Genomic DNA, 20,696 nt, shown 5'->3' on the forward strand with positions numbered 1-20,696 from the left:
AATACATGCACTTGGTAGTGACACAACAGTTGAGAACTTTTACTCAATAATACTATTGAGCGATTCTATGGTGGTCACTTGACAGGAGACAGATGCCCTAGTTAAGGTAAACTACAGTATGCATCTTGAGATGTATGAGGAGCTCAATCCTTGATTCATCGAACCGCATACAATGAATCCAACCAGCTAAGGGGTCTGTTTCAAAGTTGGGTTGAAAGCGCCGATTATGGAATGTATGACCTCCGATAGGATAGCCTGAGGTTTTTCTGATACTTACTGGTGATCAATATAGAAATATATTAGGATACATTTGGAGCAATGATTTTGTATCAGTCCCACAATACTATGAGCAGCAATGGTACTAGGCTGCTTACAATATATCAGGCTTCCTTGAATAGTCAAAAAATTAAGAAATGTAAATTAACTTACACCATAACTGAAGGTGACCAAATAACAAGAACGACAGTGAAAAACCACGTTGTGGAATATGATACCTTTGGACATAATACCACAAGTGTCCAATAGGAGGTGATGTAACCAGTCACAATCAATGCTGTTTGTTCTTTAGTTTCTTAATAAAATTCATTGAGACTTGATTGAACGCGACTCACTCATTCATTCATTCACTCACTGACTCGCCACTATTTCTCCAACTTCCCGGTGTCGTATAAACTTGAAATTCGGCATGAAAATTCTTTAATCCTAAAAAAGAAAAGTAAAAGGGTCACAACTCAATTATTCAATGCTAAGTGCAAAAGTATTGGCAACCCTATGTAATGTACCTAATGTAATTCTCTAACTTCCAGATGTTGTACAAACTTGACATTTGGCAGGAGCATTCTTTGGGTCCTATATAAGAAAAGTAAAGGGGTCACAACTTGATTATTCAATGCTAAGTGCAAAAGCAAGTACCCCCTATGTTATGCAACTTCCCGGTTTCATACAAGCGTTAAATTTGGCGCAATCATACTTTAGGTCCTAAATAGGAAAACTAAGGGAGTTACAGCTTGATTATTTAATGCTAAGTGCAAAAGTAAGTGACTCCCTATGTTATGTAGCTTCCCGCTGTCATAAAAGTGTGAAATTTGACACGGGTATTCTTGGGTTCCAAAATAGGAAAAGTAAAGGGGTCAGAACTTTATTATTCAATGCTGCATGCAAAAGTAAGTGCACCCCATATGTTATGTAGCTTGTCGTAAGGCGCACAAGCGTGAAATTTGGCACAAGCATTCTATTGGTCATAAATAGGAAAAGTAAAGGGGTCAAAACTTGATTATTCAATGCTAACTGCAAAAGTAAGTGACCCCCTATGTTATTATGTTATGTAACTTCCCGGTGTCGTACAAGCGTTTAAATTTGGCACAAACATTCTTTAGGTCCTAAAAAGGAACTAGATTATACAATTCTAATTGCAAGGGTAAGTGACCCCCGATGTTATATAATTTCCTGGTGCCGTACAAGCATGAAATTTGACAGAAGCATTCTTTAAGTCCCACATAGGAAAAGTAAAGAGCATTGAATATTCAATTTGTGACCCCTTTACTTTTCCTATGTAGGACCTAAAGAATGTTCGTGTCAAATTTAACACTTATACGACACCAGGAAGTTATATGATATAGGGGATCACTTACCCTTGACCTTAGAATTGTATAATCAGGTTCCTTTTAAGGACCTAAAGAATGCTTGTGCCAAATTTAAACGCTTGTACTACACTGGTAAGTTACATAACATAGAGGGTGGGGGGGCTCACTTACTTTTGCACTTAGCATTAAATAATCAATTTGTGACGCCAAGTGCAAAAGTAAGTGCATCCCTATGTAATGTACCCAATCTAAGTCTCTAACTTGAAATTTGGCATGAGGCTAATATTAATGTCAGGTGATGCTGCTAACTCTTCTGGCCTTTACCACTTAAAGGGGTTGTCCCGCGCCGAAACGGGTTTTTTTTTTTTTCAACCCCCCCCCCCCGTTCGGCGCGAGACAACCCCGATGCAGGGACCTAAAGAAAAAACCGGACAGCGCTTACCTGAATCCCCGCGCTCCGGTGACTTCTTACTTACCGGCTGAAGATGGCCGCCGGCATCTTCTCCCCTCGGTGGACCGCAGGGCTTCTGTGCGGTCCATTGCCGATTCCAGCCTCCTGATTGGCTGGAATCGGCACGTGACGGGGCGGAGCTACACGGAGCCCCATTGAAGAAAGCAGAAGACCCGGACTGCGCAAGCGCGGCTAATTTGGCCATCAGACGGCGAAAATTAGTCGGCTCCATGGGAACGAGGACGCTAGCAACGGAGCAGGTAAGTGAAAAACTTTTTATAACTTCTGTATGGCTCATAATTAATGCACAATGTACATTACAAAGTGCATTAATATGGCCATACAGAAGTGTATAGACCCACTTGCTGCCTCGGGACAACCCCTTTAAGGCCCTTTTTACACGGAACAATCATCCAAATAAATGAAAAACGCAGTCAATGTCTAAACGGCGATCATTTATTTTCATTCATCATTCATTTTATGCAGGCATAAAAATCATCATTGACTCGTTCATTAATCGTTCAGTTTAAATATCAATCATTCAGTCGTTCTCAGTCACCTGTATAGGGAATGTGAACGACTGAACGATTCCTCATTTAAACGAGCCAACGATGCATCTGCCTGTATAAACAGGCTGCACGAGTACTCTGACATTGTTTGATGTAAGCCAGTAAGCTCCTCCCCTTTTTAGCCCACACGCATTCTACACTAACTTTGTAACAATGCATTGAAATGATGATGTCACAAGGGAATTGTGACATCATAATGGAATACTAACCAATATATTCCATGACAGAGTGAAGAGCAGTTCAAACAGCAGAGAAGGAGCCATAGGAACATTGCAGAGCAGCTAATTCAAGGAAGATCGCCCAACAGCCAGAAGGAGATCGCCCAATAGCCAGAAGGAGATCGCCCAATAGCCAGAAGGTGATCACCCAAAAGCCAGAAGGAGGTCGCCCAACAAACAGAAGGAGATCACCCAAAAGCCAGAAAGAGATCGCCCAACAGCTAGAAGGAGATCGCCCAACAGCCAATTCACTGGAGGAGGACCTACATTGGAGATGAGAAGATCACATTCCCGGTAGAGAGACCTTCAACTTAGACTGAGTCTTCACCTCTTGGCCGTTGTGGAATATGATACCTTTCGGACATTATACCACAAGTGTCCAATAGGAGGTGATGTAACCAGTCACAATCAATGCTGTTTGTTCTTTAGTTTCTTAATAAAATCCATTGAGACTTGATTGAACGCGAGTCACTCATTCATTCATTCACTCAATCACTCGCCACTATTTCTCCAATTTCCCAGTGTCGTATAAACTTGAAATTCGGCATGAAAATTCTTTAATCCTAAAAAAGAAAAGTAAAAGGGTCACAACTCAATTATTCAATGCTAAGTGCAAAAGTATTGGCAACCCTATGTAATGTACCTAATGTAATTCTCTAACTTCCAGATGTTGTACAAACTTGACATTTGGCAGAAGCATTCTTTGGGTCCTATATAAGAAAAGTAAAGGGGTCACAACTTGATTATTCAATGCTAAGTGCAAAAGCAAGTACCCCCTATGTTATGCAACTTCCCGGTTTCAAACAAGCGTTAAATTTGACACAATCATACTTTAGGTCCTAAATAGGAAAACTAAAGGAGTTACAGCTTGATTATTTAATGCTAAATGCAAAAGTAAGTGACTCCCTACGTTATGTAGCTTCTCGCTGTCATAAAAGTGTGAAATTTGACACGGGTATTCTTCCAAAATAGGAAAAGTAAAGGGGTCAGAACTTTATTATTCTATGCTGCATGCAAAGGTAAGTGCACCCCATATGTCATGTAGCTTGTCGTAAGGCGCACAAGCGTGAAATTTGGCACAAGTATTCTATTGGTCATAAATAGGAAAAGTAAAGGGGTCAAAACTTGATTATTCAATGCTAACTGCAAAAGTAAGTGACCCCCTATGTTATTATGTTATGTAACTTCCCGGTGTCGTACAAGCGTTTAAATTTAGGACAAACATTCTTTAGGTCCTAAAAAGGAACTAGATTATACAATTCTAATTGCAAGGGTAAGTGACCCCCGATGTTATATAATTTCCTAGTGCCGTACAAGCATGAAATTTGACAGAAGCATTCTTTAAGTCCCACATAGGAAAAGTAAAGAGCATTGAATATTCAATTTGTGACCCCTTTACTTTTCCTATGTAGGACCTAAAGAATGTTCGTGTCAAATTTAACACTTATACGACACCAGGAAGTTATATGATATAGGGGATCACTTACCCTTGACCTTAGAATTGTATAATCAAGTTCCTTTTAAGGACCTAAAGAATGCTTGTGCCAAATTTAAACGCTTGTACTATACTGGTAAGTTACAAAACATAGAGGGTGGGGGGGCTCACTTACTTTTGCACTTAGCATTAAATAATCAATTTGTGACGCCAAGTGCAAAAGTAAGTGCACCCCTATGTAACGTACCTAATCTAAGTCTCTAACTTGAAATTTGGCATGAGGCTAATATTAATGTCAGGTGATGCTGCTAACTCTTCTGGCCTCTACCACTTAAGGCCCTTTTTACACGGAACAATCATCCAAATGAGTGAAAAACGCAGTCAATGTCTAAACGGCGATCATTTATTTTCATTCATCATTCATTTTATGCAGGCATAAAAATCATCATTGACTCGTTCATTAATCGTTCAGTTTAAATATCAATCATTCAGTCGTTCTCAGTCACCTGTATAGCGAATGTGAACGATTGAACGATTCCTCATTTAAACGGGCAAACGATGCATCTGCCTGTATAAACAGGCTGCAGGAGAACTCTGACATTGTTTGATGTAAGCCAGTAAGCTCCTCCCCTTTTTAGCCCACACGCATTCTACACTAACTTTGTAACAATGCATTGAAATGATGATGTCACAAGGGAATTGTGACATCATAATGGAATGCTAACCAATATATTCCATGACACAGTGAAGAGCAGTTCAAACAGCAGAGAAGGAGCCATAGGAACATTGCAGAGCAGCTAATTCAAAGGAAGATCGCCCAACAGCCAGAAGGAGATCGCCCAATAGCCAGAAGGTTATCACCCAAAAGCCAGAAGGAGGTCGCCCAACAACCAGAAGGAGATCACCCAAAAGCCAGAAAGAGATCACCCAACAGCTAGAAGGAGATCGCCCAACAGCTAGAAGGAGATCGCCCAACAGCCAATTCACTGGAGGAGGACCTACATTGGAGATGAGAAGATCACATTCCCGGTAGAGAGACCTTCAACTTAGACTGAGTCTTCACCTCTTGGCCGTTGTGGAATATGATACCTTTCGGACATTATACCACAAGTGTCCAATAGGAGGTGATGTAACCAGTCACAATCAATGCTGTTTGTTCTTTAGTTTCTTAATAAAATCCATTGAGACTTGATTGAACGCGAGTCACTCATTCATTCATTCACTCAATCACTCGCCACTATTTCTCCAACTTCCCGGTGTCGTATAAACTTGAAATTCGGCATGAAAATTCTTTAATCCTAAAAAAGAAAAGTAAAAGGGTCACAACTCAATTATTCAATGCTAAGTGCAAAAGTATTGGCAACCCTATGTAATGTACCTAATGTAATTCTCTAACTTCCAGATGTTGTACAAACTTGACATTTGGCAGGAGCATTCTTTGGGTCCTATATAAGAAAAGTAAAGGGGTCACAACTTGATTATTCAATGCTAAGTGCAAAAGCAAGTACCCCCTATGTTATGCAACTTCCCGGTTTCAAACAAGCGTTAAATTTGACACAATCATACTTTAGGTCCTAAATAGGAAAACTAAAGGAGTTACAGCTTGATTATTTAATGCTAAATGCAAAAGTAAGTGACTCCCTACGTTATGTAGCTTCCCACTGTCATAAAAGTGTGAAATTTGACACGGGTATTTTTCAAAAATAGGAAAAGTAAAGGGGTCAGAACTTTATTATTCTATGCTGCATGCAAAGGTAAGTGCACCCCATATGTCATGTAGCTTGTCGTAAGGCGCACAAGCGTGAAATTTGGCACAAGTATTCTATTGGTCATAAATAGGAAAAGTAAAGGGGTCAAAACTTGATTATTCAATGCTAACTGCAAAAGTAAGTGACCCCCTATGTTATTATGTTATGTAACTTCCCGGTGTCGTTCAAGCGTTTAAATTTGGCACAAACATTCTTTAGGTCCTAAAAAGGAACTAGATTATACAATTCTAATTGCAAGGGTAAGTGACCCCCGATGTTATATAATTTCCTGGTGCCGTACAAGCATGAAATTTGACAGAAGCATTCTTTAAGTCCCACATAGGAAAAGTAAAGAGCATTGAATATTCAATTTGTGACCCCTTTACTTTTCCTATGTAGGACCTAAAGAATGTTCGTGTCAAATGTAACACTTATACGACACCAGGAAGTTATATGATATAGGGGATCACTTACCCTTGACCTTAGAATTGTATAATCAAGTTCCTTTTAAGGACCTAAAGAATGCTTGTGCCAAATTTAAACGCTTGTACTATACTGGTAAGTTACAAAACATAGAGGGTGGGGGGGCTCACTTACTTGTGCACTTAGCATTAAATAATCAATTTGTGACGCCAAGTGCAAAAGTAAGTGCACCCCTATGTAACGTACCTAATCTAAGTCTCTAACTTGAAATTTGGCATGAGGCTAATATTAATGTCAGGTGATGCTGCTAACTCTTCTGGCCTTTACCACTTAAGGCCCTTTTTACACGGAACAATCATCCAAATAAATGAAAAACGCAGTCAATGTCTAAACGGCGATCATTTATTTTCATTCATCATTCATTTTATGCAGGCATAAAAATCATCATTGACTCGTTCATTAATCGTTCCGTTTAAATATCAATCATTCAGTCGTTCTCAGTCACCTGTATAGCGAATGTGAATGATTGAACGATTCCTCATTTAAACGGGCAAGCGATGCATCTGCCTGTATAAACAGGCTGCACGAGAACTCTGACATTGTTTGATGTAAGCCAGTAAGCTCCTCCCCTTTTTAGCCCACACGCATTCTACACTAACTTTGTAACAATGCATTGAAATGATGATGTCACAAGGGAATTGTGACATCATAATGGAATGCTAACCAATATATTCCATGACACAGTGAAGAGCAGTTCAAACAGCAGAGAAGGAGCCATAGGAACATTGCAGAGCAGCTAATTCAAAAGAAGATTGCCCAACAGCCAGAAGGAGATCGCCCAATAGCCAGAAGGTGATCACCCAAAAGCCAGAAGGAGGTCGCCCAACAACCAGAAGGAGATCACCCAAAAGCCAGAAAGAGATCACCCAACAGCTAGAAGGAGATCGCCCAACAGCTAGAAGGAGATCGCCCAACAGCCAATTCACTGGAGGAGGACCTACATTGGAGATGAGAAGATCACATTCCCGGTAGAGAGACCTTCAACTTAGACTGAGTCTTCACCTCTTGGCCGTTGTGGAATATGATACCTTTCGGACATTATACCACAAGTGTCCAATAGGAGGTGATGTAACCAGTTACAATCAATGCTGTTTGTTCTTTAGTTTCTTAATAAAATCCATTGAGACTTGATTGAACGCGACTCACTCATTCATTCATTCACTCACTGTCTCGCCACTATTTCTCCAACTTCCCGTTGTCGTATAAACTTGAAATTCGGCATGAAAATTCTTTAATCCTAAAAAAGAAAAGTAAAAGGGTCACAACTCAATTATTCAATGCTAAGTGCAAAAGTATTGGCAACCCTATGTAATGTACCTAATGTAATTCTCTAACTTCCAGATGTTGTACAAACTTGACATTTGGCAGGAGCATTCTTTGGGTCCTATATAAGAAAATTAAAGGGGTCACAACTTGATTATTCAATGCTAAGTGCAAAAGCAAGTACCCCCTATGTTATGCAACTTCCCGGTTTCAAACAAGCGTTAAATTTGACACAATCATACTTTAGGTCCTAAATAGGAAAACTAAAGGAGTTACAGCTTGATTATTTAATGCTAAATGCAAAAGTAAGTGACTCCCTACGTTATGTAGCTTCCCGCTGTCATAAAAGTGTGAAATTTGACACGGGTATTCTTCCAAAATAGGAAAAGTAAAGGGGTCAGAACTTTATTATTCTATGCTGCATGCAAAGGTAAGTGCACCCCATATGTCATGTAGCTTGTCGTAAGGCGCACAAGCGTGAAATTTGGCACAAGTATTCTATTGGTCATAAATAGGAAAAGTAAAGGGGTCAAAACTTGATTATTCAATGCTAACTGCAAAAGTAAGTGACCCCCTATGTTATTATGTTATGTAACTTCCCGGTGTCGTACAAGCGTTTAAATTTAGGACAAACATTCTTTAGGTCCTAAAAAGGAACTAGATTATACAATTCTAATTGCAAGGGTAAGTGACCCCCGATGTTATATAATTTCCTAGTGCCGTACAAGCATGAAATTTGACAGAAGCATTCTTTAAGTCCCACATAGGAAAAGTAAAGAGCATTGAATATTCAATTTGTGACCCCTTTACTTTTCCTATGTAGGACCTAAAGAATGTTCGTGTCAAATTTAACACTTATACGACACCAGGAAGTTATATGATATAGGGGATCACTTACCCTTGACCTTAGAATTGTATAATCAAGTTCCTTTTAAGGACCTAAAGAATGCTTGTGCCAAATTTAAACGCTTGTACTATACTGGTAAGTTACAAAACATAGAGGGTGGGGGGGCTCACTTACTTTTGCACTTAGCATTAAATAATCAATTTGTGACGCCAAGTGCAAAAGTAAGTGCACCCCTATGTAACGTACCTAATCTAAGTCTCTAACTTGAAATTTGGCATGAGGCTAATATTAATGTCAGGTGATGCTGCTAACTCTTCTGGCCTCTACCACTTAAGGCCCTTTTTACACGGAACAATCATCCAAATGAGTGAAAACCGCAGTCAATGTCTAAACGGCGATCATTTATTTTCATTCATCATTCATTTTATGCAGGCATAAAAATCATCATTGACTCGTTCATTAATCGTTCAGTTTAAATATCAATCATTCAGTCGTTCTCAGTCACCTGTATAGCGAATGTGAACGATTGAACGATTCCTCATTTAAACGAGCCAACGATGCATCTGCCTGTATAAACAGGCTGCAGGAGAACTCTGACATTGTTTGATGTAAGCCAGTAAGCTCCTCCCCTTTTTAGCCCACACGCATTCTACACTAACTTTGTAACAATGCATTGAAATGATGATGTCACAAGGGAATTGTGACATCATAATGGAATGCTAACCAATATATTCCATGACACAGTGAAGAGCAGTTCAAACAGCAGAGAAGGAGCCATAGGAACATTGCAGAGCAGCTAATTCAAAGGAAGATCGCCCAACAGCCAGAAGGAGATCGCCCAATAGCCAGAAGGTTATCACCCAAAAGCCAGAAGGAGGTCGCCCAACAACCAGAAGGAGATCACCCAAAAGCCAGAAAGAGATCACCCAACAGCTAGAAGGAGATCGCCCAACAGCTAGAAGGAGATCGCCCAACAGCCAATTCACTGGAGGAGGACCTACATTGGAGATGAGAAGATCACATTCCCGGTAGAGAGACCTTCAACTTAGACTGAGTCTTCACCTCTTGGCCGTTGTGGAATATGATACCTTTCGGACATTATACCAGAAGTGTCCAATAGGAGGTGATGTAACCAGTTACAATCAATGCTGTTTGTTCTTTAGTTTCTTAATAAAATCCATTGAGACTTGATTGAACGCGACTCACTCATTCATTCATTCACTCACTGTCTCGCCACTATTTCTCCAACTTCCCGTTGTCGTATAAACTTGAAATTCGGCATGAAAATTCTTTAATCCTAAAAAAGAAAAGTAAAAGGGTCACAACTCAATTATTCAATGCTAAGTGCAAAAGTATTGGCAACCCTATGTAATGTACCTAATGTAATTCTCTAACTTCCAGATGTTGTACAAACTTGACATTTGGCAGGAGCATTCTTTGGGTCCTATATAAGAAAATTAAAGGGGTCACAACTTGATTATTCAATGCTAAGTGCACAAGCAAGTACCCCCTATGTTATGCAACTTCCCGGTTTCAAACAAGCGTTAAATTTGACACAATCATACTTTAGGTCCTAAATAGGAAAACTAAAGGAGTTACAGCTTGATTATTTAATGCTAAATGCAAAAGTAAGTGACTCCCTACGTTATGTAGCTTCCCGCTGTCATAAAAGTGTGAAATTTGACACGGGTATTCTTCCAAAATAGGAAAAGTAAAGGGGTCAGAACTTTATTATTCTATGCTGCATGCAAAGGTAAGTGCACCCCATATGTCATGTAGCTTGTCGTAAGGCGCACAAGCGTGAAATTTGGCACAAGTATTCTATTGGTCATAAATAGGAAAAGTAAAGGGGTCAAAACTTGATTATTCAATGCTAACTGCAAAAGTAAGTGACCCCCTATGTTATTATGTTATGTAACTTCCCGGTGTCGTACAAGCGTTTAAATTTAGGACAAACATTCTTTAGGTCCTAAAAAGGAACTAGATTATACAATTCTAATTGCAAGGGTAAGTGACCCCCGATGTTATATAATTTCCTAGTGCCGTACAAGCATGAAATTTGACAGAAGCATTCTTTAAGTCCCACATAGGAAAAGTAAAGAGCATTGAATATTCAATTTGTGACCCCTTTACTTTTCCTATGTAGGACCTAAAGAATGTTCGTGTCAAATTTAACACTTATACGACACCAGGAAGTTATATGATATAGGGGATCACTTACCCTTGACCTTAGAATTGTATAATCAAGTTCCTTTTAAGGACCTAAAGAATGCTTGTGCCAAATTTAAACGCTTGTACTATACTGGTAAGTTACAAAACATAGAGGGTGGGGGGGCTCACTTACTTTTGCACTTAGCATTAAATAATCAATTTGTGACGCCAAGTGCAAAAGTAAGTGCACCCCTATGTAACGTACCTAATCTAAGTCTCTAACTTGAAATTTGGCATGAGGCTAATATTAATGTCAGGTGATGCTGCTAACTCTTCTGGCCTTTACCACTTAAGGCCCTTTTTACACGGAACAATCATCCAAATAAATGAAAACCGCAGTCAATGTCTAAACGGCGATCATTTATTTTCATTCATCATTCATTTTATGCAGGCATAAAAATCATCATTGACTCATTCATTAATCGTTCAGTTTAAATATCAATCATTCAGTCGTTCTCAGTCACCTGTATAGGGAATGTGAACGACTGAACGATTCCTCATTTAAACGAGCCAATGATGCATCTGCCTGTATAAACAGGCTGCACGAGAACTCTGACATTGTTTGATGTAAGCCAGTAAGCTCCTCCCCTTTTTAGCCCACACGCATTCTACACTAACTTTGTAACAATGCATTGAAATGATGATGTCACAAGGGAATTGTGACATTATAATGGAATGCTAACCAATATATTCCATGACACAGTGAAGAGCAGTTCAAACAGCAGAGAAGGAGCCATAGGAACATTGCAGAGCAGCTAATTCAAAGGAAGATTGCCCAACAGCCAGAAGGAGATCGCCCAATAGCCAGAAGGTGATCACCCAAAAGCCAGAAGGAGGTCGCCCAACAACCAGAAGGAGATCACCCAAAAGCCAGAAAGAGATCACCCAACAGCTAGAAGGAGATCGCCCAACAGCTAGAAGGAGATCGCCCAACAGCCAATTCACTGGAGGAGGACCTACATTGGAGATGAGAAGATCACATTCCCGGTAGAGAGACCTTCAACTTAGACTGAGTCTTCACCTCTTGGCCGTTGTGGAATATGATACCTTTCGGACATTATACCACAAGTGTCCAATAGGAGGTGATGTAACCAGTTACAATCAATGCTGTTTGTTCTTTAGTTTCCTAATAAAATCCATTGAGACTTGATTGAACGCGAGTCACTCATTCATTCATTCACTCAATCACTCGCCACTATTTCTCCAATTTCCCAGTGTCGTATAAACTTGAAATTCGGCATGAAAATTCTTTAATCCTAAAAAAGAAAAGTAAAAGGGTCACAACTCAATTATTCAATGCTAAGTGCAAAAGTATTGGCAACCCTATGTAATGTACCTAATGTAATTCTCTAACTTCCCGATGTTGTACAAACTTGACATTTGGCAGCAGCATTCTTTGGGTCGTATATAAGAAAAGTAAAGGGGTCACAACTTGATTATTCAATGCTAAGTGCAAAAGCAAGTACCCCCTATGTTATGCAACTTCCCGGTTTCAAACAAGCGTTACATTTGACACAATCATACTTTAGGTCCTAAATAGGAAAACTAAAGGAGTTACAGCTTGATTATTTAATGCTAAATGCAAAAGTAAGTGACTCCCTACGTTATGTAGCTTCCCGCTGTCATAAAAGTGTGAAATTTGACACGGGTATTCTTCCAAAATAGGAAAAGTAAAGGGGTCAGAACTTTATTATTCTATGCTGCATGCAAAGGTAAGTGCACCCCATATGTCATGTAGCTTGTCGTAAGGCGCACAAGCGTGAAATTTGGCACAAGTATTCTATTGGTCATAAATAGGAAAAGTAAAGGGGTCAAAACTTGATTATTCAATGCTAACTGCAAAAGTAAGTGACCCCCTATGTTATTATGTTATGTAACTTCCCGGTGTCGCACAAGCGTTTAAATTTAGGACAAACATTCTTTAGGTCCTAAAAAGGAACTAGATTATACAATTCTAATTGCAAGGGTAAGTGACCCCCGATGTTATATAATTTCCTAGTGCCGTACAAGCATGAAATTTGACAGAAGCATTCTTTAAGTCCCACATAGGAAAAGTAAAGAGCATTGAATATTCAATTTGTGACCCCTTTACTTTTCCTATGTAGGACCTAAAGAATGTTCGTGTCAAATTTAACACTTATACGACACCAGGAAGTTATATGATATAGGGGATCACTTACCCTTGACCTTAGAATTGTATAATCAAGTTCCTTTTAAGGACCTAAAGAATGCTTGTGCCAAATTTAAACGCTTGTACTATACTGGTAAGTTACAAAACATAGAGGGTGGGGGGGCTCACTTACTTTTGCACTTAGCATTAAATAATCAATTTGTGACGCCAAGTGCAAAAGTAAGTGCACCCCTATGTAACGTACCTAATCTAAGTCTCTAACTTGAAATTTGGCATGAGGCTAATATTAATGTCAGGTGATGCTGCTAACTCTTCTGGCCTTTACCACTTAAGGCCCTTTTTACACGGAACAATCATCCAAATAAATGAAAAACGCAGTCAATGTCTAAACGGCGATCATTTATTTTCATTCATCATTCATTTTATGCAGGCATAAAAATCATCATTGTCTCGTTCATTAATCGTTCAGTTTAAATATCAATCATTCAGTCGTTCTCAGTCACCTGTATAGGGAATGTGAACGACTGAACGATTCCTCATTTAAACGAGCCAACGATGCATCTGCCTGTATAAACAGGCTGCACGAGAACTCTGACATTGTTTGATGTAAGCCAGTAAGCTCCTCCCCTTTTTAGCCCACACGCATTCTACACTAACTTTGTAACAATGCATTGAAATGATGATGTCACAAGGGAATTGTGACATCATAATGGAATGCTAACCAATATATTCCATGACACAGTGAAGAGCAGTTCAAACAGCAGAGAAGGAGCCATAGGAACATTGCAGAGCAGCTAATTCAAAGGAAGATTGCCCAACAGCCAGAAGGAGATCGCCCAATAGCCAGAAGGTGATCACCCAAAAGCCAGAAGGAGGTCGCCCAACAACCAGAAGGAGATCACCCAAAAGCCAGAAAGAGATCACCCAACAGCTAGAAGGAGATCGCCCAACAGCTAGAAGGAGATCGCCCAACAGCCAATTCACTGGAGGAGGACCTACATTGGAGATGAAAAGATCACATTCCCGGTAGAGAGACCTTCAACTTAGACTGAGTCTTCACCTCTTGGCCGTTGTGGAATATGATACCTTTCGGACATTATACCACAAGTGTCCAATAGGAGGTGATGTAACCAGTTACAATCAATGCTGTTTGTTCTTTAGTTTCTTAATAAAATCCATTGAGACTTGATTGAACGCGACTCACTCATTCATTCATTCACTGTCTCGCCACTATTTCTCCAACTTCCCGGTGTCGTATAAACTTGAAATTCGGCATGAAAATTCTTTAATCCTAAAAAAGAAAAGTAAAAGGGTCACAACTCAATTATTCAATGCTAAGTGCAAAAGTATTGGCAACCCTATGTAATGTACCTAATGTAATTCTCTAACTTCCCGATGTTGTACAAACTTGACATTTGGCAGCAGCATTCTTTGGGTCCTATATAAGAAAAGTAAAGGGGTCACAACTTGATTATTCAATGCTAAGTGCAAAAGCAAGTACCCCCTATGTTATGCAACTTCCCGGTTTCAAACAAGCGTTACATTTGACACAATCATACTTTAGGTCCTAAATAGGAAAACTAAAGGAGTTACAGCTTGATTATTTAATGCTAAATGCAAAAGTAAGTGACTCCCTACGTTATGTAGCTTCCCGCTGTCATAAAAGTGTGAAATTTGACACGGGTATTCTTCCAAAATAGGAAAAGTAAAGGGGTCAGAACTTTATTATTCTATGCTGCATGCAAAGGTAAGTGCACCCCATATGTCATGTAGCTTGTCGTAAGGCGCACAAGCGTGAAATTTGGCACAAGTATTCTATTGGTCATAAATAGGAAAAGTAAAGGGGTCAAAACTTGATTATTCAATGCTAACTGCAAAAGTAAGTGACCCCCTATGTTATTATGTTATGTAACTTCCCGGTGTCGCACAAGCGTTTAAATTTAGGACAAACATTCTTTAGGTCCTAAAAAGGAACTAGATTATACAATTCTAATTGCAAGGGTAAGTGACCCCCGATGTTATATAATTTCCTAGTGCCGTACAAGCATGAAATTTGACAGAAGCATTCTTTAAGTCCCACATAGGAAAAGTAAAGAGCATTGAATATTCAATTTGTGACCCCTTTACTTTTCCTATGTAGGACCTAAAGAATGTTCGTGCCAAATTTAACACTTATACGACACCAGGAAGTTATATGATATAGGGGATCACTTACCCTTGACCTTAGAATTGTATAATCAAGTTCCTTTTAAGGACCTAAAGAATGCTTGTGCCAAATTTAAACGCTTGTACTATACTGGTAAGTTACAAAACATAGAGGGTGGGGGGGCTCACTTACTTTTGCACTTAGCATTAAATAATCAATTTGTGACGCCAAGTGCAAAAGTAAGTGCACCCCTATGTAACGTACCTAATCTAAGTCTCTAACTTGAAATTTGGCATGAGGCTAATATTAATGTCAGGTGATGCTGCTAACTCTTCTGGCCTTTACCACTTAAGGCCCTTTTTACACGGAACAATCATCCAAATAAATGAAAAACGCAGTCAATGTCTAAACGGCGATCATTTATTTTCATTCATCATTCATTTTATGCAGGCATAAAAATCATCATTGTCTCGTTCATTAATCGTTCAGTTTAAATATCAATCATTCAGTCGTTCTCAGTCACCTGTATAGGGAATGTGAACGACTGAACGATTCCTCATTTAAACGAGCCAACGATGCATCTGCCTGTATAAACAGGCTGCACGAGAACTCTGACATTGTTTGATGTAAGCCAGTAAGCTCCTCCCCTTTTTAGCCCACACGCATTCTACACTAACTTTGTAACAATGCATTGAAATGATGATGTCACAAGGGAATTGTGACATCATAATGGAATGCTAACCAATATATTCCATGACACAGTGAAGAGCAGTTCAAACAGCAGAGAAGGAGCCATAGGAACATTGCAGAGCAGCTAATTCAAAGGAAGATTGCCCAACAGCCAGAAGGAGATCGCCCAATAGCCAGAAGGTGATCACCCAAAAGCCAGAAGGAGGTCGCCCAACAACCAGAAGGAGATCACCCAAAAGCCAGAAAGAGATCACCCAACAGCTAAAAGGAGATCGCCCAACAGCTAGAAGGAGATCGCCCAACAGCCAATTCACTGGAGGAGGACCTACATTGGAGATGAAAAGATCACATTCCCGGTAGAGAGACCTTCAACTTAGACTGAGTCTTCACCTCTTGGCCGTTGTGGAATATGATACCTTTCGGACATTATACCACAAGTGTCCAATAGGAGGTGATGTAACCAGTTACAATCAATGCTGTTTGTTCTTTAGTTTCTTAATAAAATCCATTGAGACTTGATTGAACGCGACTCACTCATTCATTCATTCACTGTCTCGCCACTATTTCTCCAACTTCCCGGTGTCGTATAAACTTGAAATTCGGCATGAAATTCTTTAATCCTAAAAAAGAAAAGTAAAAGGGTCACAACTCAATTATTCAATGCTAAGTGCAAAAGTATTGGCAACCCTATGTAATGTACCTAATGTAATTCTCTAACTTCCCGATGTTGTACAAACTTGACATTTGGCAGCAGCATTCTTTGGGTCCTATATAAGAAAAGTAAAGGGGTCACAACTTGATTATTCAATGCTAAGTGCAAAAGCAAGTACCCCCTATGTTATGCAACTTCCCGGTTTCAAACAAGCGTTACATTTGACACAATCATACTTTAGGTCCTAAATAGGAAAACTAAAGGAGTTACAGCTTGATTATTTAATGCTAAATGCAAAAGTAAGTGACTCCCTACGTTATGTAGCTTCCCGCTGTCATAAAAGTGTGAAATTTGACACGGGTATTCTTCCAAAATAGGAAAAGTAAAGGGGTCAGAACTTTATTATTCTATGCTGCATGCAAAGGTAAGTGCACCCCATATGTCATGTAGCTTGTCGTAAGGTGCACAAGCGTGAAATTTGGCACAAGTATTCTATTGGTCATAAATAGGAAAAGTAAAGGGGTCAAAACTTGATTATTCAATGCTAACTGCAAAAGTAAGTGACCCCCTATGTTATTATGTTATGTAACTTCCCGGTGTCGTTCAAGCGTTTAAATTTGGCACAAACATTCTTTAGGTCCTAAAAAGGAACTAGATTATACAATTCTAATTGCAAGGGTAAGTGACCCCCGATGTTATATAATTTCCTGGTGCCGTACAAGCATGAAATTTGACAGAAGCATTCTTTAAGTCCCACATAGGAAAAGTAAAGAGCATTGAATATTCAATTTGTGACCCCTTTACTTTTCCTATGTAGGACCTAAAGAATGTTCGTGTCAAATTTAACACTTATACGACACCAGGAAGTTATATGATATAGGGGATCACTTACCCTTGACCTTAGAATTGTATAATCAAGTTCCTTTTAAGGACCTAAAGAATGCTTGTGCCAAATTTAAACGCTTGTACTATACTGGTAAGTTACAAAACATAGAGGGTGGGGGGGCTCACTTACTTTTGCACTTAGCATTAAATAATCAATTTGTGACGCCAAGTGCAAAAGTAAGTGCACCCCTATGTAACGTACCTAATCTAAGTCTCTAACTTGAAATTTGGCATGAGGCTAATATTAATGTCAGGTGATGCTGCTAACTCTTCTGGCCTTTACCACTTAAGGCCCTTTTTACACGGAACAATCATCCAAATAAATGAAAAACGCAGTCAATGTCTAAACGGCGATCATTTATTTTCATTCATCATTCATTTTATGCAGGCATAAAAATCATCATTGTCTCGTTCATTAATCGTTCAGTTTAAATATCAATCATTCAGTCGTTCTCAGTCACCTGTATAGGGAATGTGAACGACTGAACGATTCCTCATTTAAACGAGCCAACGATGCATCTGCCTGTATAAACAGGCTGCACGAGAACTCTGACATTGTTTGATGTAAGCCAGTAAGCTCCTCCCCTTTTTAGCCCACACGCATTCTACACTAACTTTGTAACAATGCATTGAAATGATGATGTCACAAGGGAATTGTGACATCATAATGGAATGCTAACCAATATATTCCATGACACAGTGAAGAGCAGTTCAAACAGCAGAGAAGGAGCCATAGGAACATTGCAGAGCAGCTAATTCAAAGGAAGATTGCCCAACAGCCAGAAGGAGATCGCCCAATAGCCAGAAGGTGATCACCCAAAAGCCAGAAGGAGGTCGCCCAACAACCAGAAGGAGATCACCCAAAAGCCAGAAAGAGATCACCCAACAGCTAGAAGGAGATCGCCCAACAGCTAGAAGGAGATCGCCCAACAGCCAATTCACTGGAGGAGGACCTACATTGGAGATGAAAAGATCACATTCCCGGTAGAGAGACCTTCAACTTAGACTGAGTCTTCACCTCTTGGCCGTTGTGGAATATGATACCTTTCGGACATTATACCACAAGTGTCCAATAGGAGGTGATGTAACCAGTTACAATCAATGCTGTTTGTTCTTTAGTTTCTTAATAAAATCCATTGAGACTTGATTGAACGCGACTCACTCATTCATTCATTCACTGTCTCGCCACTATTTCTCCAACTTCCCGGTGTCGTATAAACTTGAAATTCGGCATGAAAATTCTTTAATCCTAAAAAAGAAAAGTAAAAGGGTCACAACTCAATTATTCAATGCTAAGTGCAAAAGTATTGGCAACCCTATGTAATGTACCTAATGTAATTCTCTAACTTCCCGATGTTGTACAAACTTGACATTTGGCAGCAGCATTCTTTGGGTCCTATATAAGAAAAGTAAAGGGGTCACAACTTGATTATTCAATGCTAAGTGCAAAAGCAAGTACCCCCTATGTTATGCAACTTCCCGGTTTCAAACAAGCGTTACATTTGACACAATCATACTTTAGGTCCTAAATAGGAAAACTAAAGGAGTTACAGCTTGATTATTTAATGCTAAATGCAAAAGTAAGTGACTCCCTACGTTATGTAGCTTCCCGCTGTCATAAAAGTGTGAAATTTGACACGGGTATTCTTCCAAAATAGGAAAAGTAAAGGGGTCAGAACTTTATTATTCTATGCTGCATGCAAAGGTAAGTGCACCCCATATGTCATGTAGCTTGTCGTAAGGCGCACAAGCGTGAAATTTGGCACAAGTATTCTATTGGTCATAAATAGGAAAAGTAAAGGGGTCAAAACTTGATTATTCAATGCTAACTGCAAAAGTAAGTGACCCCCTATGTTATTATGTTATGTAACTTCCCGGTGTCGCACAAGCGTTTAAATTTAGGACAAACATTCTTTAGGTCCTAAAAAGGAACTAGATTATACAATTCTAATTGCAAGGGTAAGTGACCCCCGATGTTATATAATTTCCTAGTGCCGTACAAGCATGAAATTTGACAGAAGCATTCTTTAAGTCCCACATAGGAAAAGTAAAGAGCATTGAATATTCAATTTGTGACCCCTTTACTTTTCCTATGTAGGACCTAAAGAATGTTCGTGTCAAATTTAACACTTATACGACACCAGGAAGTTATATGATATAGGGGATCACTTACCCTTGACCTTAGAATTGTATAATCAAGTTCCTTTTAAGGACCTAAAGAATGCTTGTGCCAAATTTAAACGCTTGTACTATACTGGTAAGTTACAAAACATAGAGGGTGGGGGGGCTCACTTACTTTTGCACTTAGCATTAAATAATCAATTTGTGACGCCAAGTGCAAAAGTAAGTGCACCCCTATGTAACGTACCTAATCTAAGTCTCTAACTTGAAATTTGGCATGAGGCTAATATTAATGTCAGGTGATGCTGCTAACTCTTCTGGCCTTTACCACTTAAGGCCCTTTTTACACGGAACAATCATCCAAATAAATGAAAAACGCAGTCAATGTCTAAACGGCGATCATTTATTTTCATTCATCATTCATTTTATGCAGGCATAAAAATCATCATTGTCTCGTTCATTAATCGTTCAGTTTAAATATCAATCATTCAGTCGTTCTCAGTCACCTGTATAGGGAATGTGAACGACTGAACGATTCCTCATTTAAACGAGCCAACGATGCATCTGCCTGTATAAACAGGCTGCACGAGAACTCTGACATTGTTTGATGTAAGCCAGTAAGCTCCTCCCCTTTTTAGCCCACACGCATTCTACACTAACTTTGTAACAATGCATTGAAATGATGATGTCACAAGGGAATTGTGACATCATAATGGAATGCTAACCAATATATTCCATGACACAGTGAAGAGCAGTTCAAACAGCAGAGAAGGAGCCATAGGAACATTGCAGAGCAGCTAATTCAAAGGAAGATTGCCCAACAGCCAGAAGGAGATCGCCCAATAGCCAGAAGGTGATCACCCAAAAGCCAGAAGGAGGTCGCCCAACAACCAGAAGGAGATCACCCAAAAGCCAGAAAGAGATCACCCAACAGCTAGAAGGAGATCGCCCAACAGCTAGAAGGAGATCGCCCAACAGCCAATTCACTGGAGGAGGACCTACATTGGAGATGAAAAGATCACATTCCCGGTAGAGAGACCTTCAACTTAGACTGAGTCTTCACCTCTTGGCCGTTGTGGAATATGATACCTTTCGGACATTATACCACAAGTGTCCAATAGGAGGTGATGTAACCAGTTACAATCAATGCTGTTTGTTCTTTAGTTTCTTAATAAAATCCATTGAGACTTGATTGAACGCGACTCACTCATTCATTCATTCACTGTCTCGCCACTATTTCTCCAACTTCCCGGTGTCGTATAA

At 39.5% G+C, this 20,696-nt stretch overlaps 4 long non-coding RNA genes across 4 annotated transcripts; all 4 read right to left on the reverse strand.

The window, feature by feature from the left end:
• Positions 1 to 488: 488 nt before the first annotated feature.
• LOC136631501 (uncharacterized) lies at positions 489 to 3,267 on the reverse strand. The gene is made up of 3 exons (XR_010793028.1): positions 3,089 to 3,267; positions 783 to 849; positions 489 to 702 (listed from the first exon to the last, which is right to left on the reverse strand). It is a non-coding gene; the product is annotated as an uncharacterized lncRNA (long non-coding RNA).
• Positions 3,268 to 5,492: 2,225 nt separating this feature from the next.
• Positions 5,493 to 7,548, reverse strand: LOC136631502 (uncharacterized). The gene is made up of 3 exons (XR_010793029.1): positions 7,429 to 7,548; positions 5,635 to 5,701; positions 5,493 to 5,554 (listed from the first exon to the last, which is right to left on the reverse strand). It is a non-coding gene; the product is annotated as an uncharacterized lncRNA (long non-coding RNA).
• Positions 7,549 to 7,556: 8 nt separating this feature from the next.
• Positions 7,557 to 9,694, reverse strand: LOC136631503 (uncharacterized). The gene is made up of 3 exons (XR_010793030.1): positions 9,599 to 9,694; positions 7,805 to 7,871; positions 7,557 to 7,724 (listed from the first exon to the last, which is right to left on the reverse strand). It is a non-coding gene; the product is annotated as an uncharacterized lncRNA (long non-coding RNA).
• A 56-nt stretch (positions 9,695 to 9,750) lies between these two features.
• On the reverse strand, positions 9,751 to 11,888 carry LOC136631504 (uncharacterized). Its single transcript, XR_010793031.1, has 3 exons — positions 11,769 to 11,888; positions 9,975 to 10,041; positions 9,751 to 9,894 (listed from the first exon to the last, which is right to left on the reverse strand). It is a non-coding gene; the product is annotated as an uncharacterized lncRNA (long non-coding RNA).
• Positions 11,889 to 20,696: the final 8,808 nt, after the last annotated feature.

Source organism: Eleutherodactylus coqui, chromosome 6, assembly GCF_035609145.1.
Source record: "Eleutherodactylus coqui strain aEleCoq1 chromosome 6, aEleCoq1.hap1, whole genome shotgun sequence".
Lineage (NCBI taxonomy): Eukaryota > Metazoa > Chordata > Amphibia > Anura > Eleutherodactylidae > Eleutherodactylus > Eleutherodactylus coqui.